The 3,168-nt window shown below is 36.6% G+C and overlaps 1 long non-coding RNA gene across 1 annotated transcript; it reads left to right on the top strand.

Annotated features, from left to right (window-relative positions):
- Positions 1 to 359: 359 nt before the first annotated feature.
- LOC130624037 (uncharacterized) lies at positions 360 to 2,534 on the top strand. The gene is made up of 2 exons (XR_008981170.1): positions 360 to 500; positions 1,032 to 2,534. It is a non-coding gene; the product is annotated as an uncharacterized LOC130624037 (long non-coding RNA).
- Positions 2,535 to 3,168: the final 634 nt, after the last annotated feature.

The following is a 3,168-nucleotide window of genomic DNA, read 5'->3' as shown; positions in this document are numbered from 1 at the left end:
TGTAACCACATCATCAAGTTCTATCCAAGCCAGTACCGGTAAGTAACGATATGGAGGAGATTCTTATTTATCTTTTGCTGCTTTTTTAAAATGGAAACAAATCAGAAATTTAAGCTCTTCGAATTTTTCTACCGTGATTAATCAAAAGTTAAGGCTCTTTACATTGCTTTTTAATGGTTCGACAACGAAGATTTGAACAGCCAGATTTGAATAGTAAAGTTGTTGGGTTTTGACAAGGTTTAAAATGTTCTCCTTATGACATTTTTGACTTCTAAGGGCTTTGTTTTTACAACATACTCACTATAAAAAAACGGACAATATATCGATAATGTAGAATTGATATTATGTCCATATGCACTGCAATGAACGGGCTTCTAAATATTGACATATTGACCATATGTATGAAAAATGGATATATTGATGATTTTTTCAGGAAATCCGAGAATCCATATAATATAGAGACCTGGTGACTATGTCAGGACGGAGCGCATCGCTGCTGCGTCTATCCGCTGCACTGCAGGGCGCTCCGCGGTTTACGGACTACTGCATCCTTGTTCCCCATCCTCTTCCCTGTTTCAAACAAGGAAATGTAACACTAAGATTTATTTATTAACGTCATCATCAGGTATCTACAAACTTGAGAAGCCGCCACTTACACTAGGCTGAGTCTGTAGCCAGGATACCCAGCTCAACCTTCCATAACATTTCATATCATACTTTATGACTAGCCTAGTTATTTAAGCTTTCTTTGATAGAGAAAGAAAAAGTTGATCGTAAAGGCGGTTTGAAGGGAAAACGCTGGGTCTCCTGGCTAAATTTGTGGCTAGACAGACTCGTTTTTTCACAGAACTGTGCGTTTCTCTGCACGATAGTCGTTTAGGGGACGTAGGTAATTCTAATATGAAAGTGGAAAACAATAAACTGCCGTCATTAGCTAGGAGGGGGAGAGGTGGGGGTGGCTTTTGGAGATGGCCAGTCAGTTAGGCGCGTACAAGAGTTATCTTACCTTCTTTCTTGCCTCCAGCGGTAAGTTAGGGGGCCACCAATCCATACTGTGTATTTTACCGTGGTCACCCACAAACAGAGTTGTTTGCCATGGTATAGACAACCGCAAAAAACTAAATTGTTTAAAAAGGATAACTACCATAACACAAGAACTCACAGTATAGTACTAAATTTGCACAAAGTAAAAGGCTAAGAGTATAAAATATCAATTGTTTAATAACATTCTATGAAGTATTCTATAATGGAAAATCATTTGAGACTTACGTAATCAGCATGAGATAGTTTGTTGGGAAAGGTTGCTGAATATTGTTCCATTATTTAAAAAAATGACCGCTGTGCGAATGTAAATTGGAGGTGGTTGTTTATCTACACTAGGTACACTAGGTAACTTGTGAGTGAAGTGCAGAGCAAGTATATTTCGAGTTAAAAATGGTTCCTTCCTGATCAATATAGTAAATTTCAAAAGGAATAATTGAAACAAGAACGTATTGAAATTTCAATAAACACATTGAAAATGTGTATGTACTCTTCAAAAAACAATCACACAATGGTTCCATGGCGAAAATCTATTTCATGAAATTTAAATTCACTTTTCGAAAGTGTTCTTCAATTCAATTCAATCTTGCAAAGTTTCTATGATTAAAGTAGGTAAGATATATTCAACATCTGAATATATCTTCTTGTTTCATGCAAAAGATCTAGAGTGGATCTCAACAAAGAATTATCCTGCTAGCAAAATGGAAAAGTTGCTCTACCAAATAACAACAGCAAGCGAAAAGGACAACGACACCTTATTTCATGGGCAGAAGCAATGCATATAAGGACAAACAAGAAACAAAGAAGGCAGATAATAAAAGGAGGATTGAATTTCATAGTATGTAAATCTGTGGAGACGTTGATAAAGACTTCATGAAATGTTATAACACCATTGCGGGGACATTGGTGTATCTCGTGTTGAGGAGAAGTCTGGCGAAGACAGTGATTTTGATTTCCCATGGATGGAAAATACAGAGATTGATGGTAAGTAGAATTGTTGTTACATTTCTTGACACTTCATATATCATGATTTTACACTCATTGTGAAAACATTCGGGTTGAGGTACTGTAGGGTTTAAAAAATAGTGGCGACAACGAAAATGAGTTGTTGAAAAGATGCGAAGAAGAAGTCGGCATACTCAAAAAAGAAATGTCTAGCTACTGGCTTTTTTACAGTATAATTGGAAAATGAGATAGATGTCAATAGCTTCAACTTTTATGCGAATGAGGTATGCTGAATGCTTCTTTTGCCTAATTGTGCTAGTTTATATTTATATTTATTTTTTTTTGGTTTTGTCAAATGTTCAGGATTTTTCTTTATTGTGTGCTTCTGATTGGGATATCTTAACAACAGCTCTTGCAGTTTTAAAACTTAGGATTAGATATGGTTTCTCAAATGCTTTTCTATGATATTTTTTTTATATTTCAGTGCTTACCAATGGCGTAAAAGGTTAATCCTGAAGAGAGGCATGTTGCCCTGTCCGGCTCAGACAGTGACCCGGAATAATGTAGCTGTTATCGTCTGTATTTATTATTTGAACTATCATAGCTCTTTTCCGGGATTACATATTTTTTTAAGATTTCGTATCGTATCCGAAGTCTTGTTTAAACAGGCTTTTTCCTCCTTCGTTTTCCTTCTTATCCTTCTCACTCATTTCACACAGTATGTTCTATTGTTTGTAATCTCTTTAATAATAGCCGTCGTCTGTCTGTCTGTCTGTGTGTCCGCGAAAGCCGTGTCCCGTAACGGAAACACGAATTTTTAAAATGCGCATCAATACCAAATGCGATATATTTCTGTCCACTTTGTTGCAACGGGTTAATATGAAGGACGGACGACCCCGTGGATTTTTCCACGGGCTAACGACTAGTCTCTATAATAATAGCCGTCGTATGTCTGTCTCTGCGCGGACCCCCCGCTGAGTTAGAAAATGATGTTGCGGAAACACGAATATCAAATGCGATATATTTTTATCCACTTTGCTGCGACAGGTAAATATAAAGGACGGGCGACTAATCAACGACTAGTCAATTTATATTATCAACTTGTGTCAAGTCATTAAAGTATGTTTCTGAACTATAAAGGGAATGAAATAAATTGAATTTGTTCCGAAATCTTTTAGCCTG

The sequence above is a fragment of the Hydractinia symbiolongicarpus genome, chromosome 13 (genome assembly GCF_029227915.1).
Source record: "Hydractinia symbiolongicarpus strain clone_291-10 chromosome 13, HSymV2.1, whole genome shotgun sequence".
Lineage (NCBI taxonomy): Eukaryota > Metazoa > Cnidaria > Hydrozoa > Anthoathecata > Hydractiniidae > Hydractinia > Hydractinia symbiolongicarpus.
The sequence above is the reverse complement of the archived record's forward strand: the minus strand, read 5'-3'. Positions and strand labels throughout refer to the sequence as shown.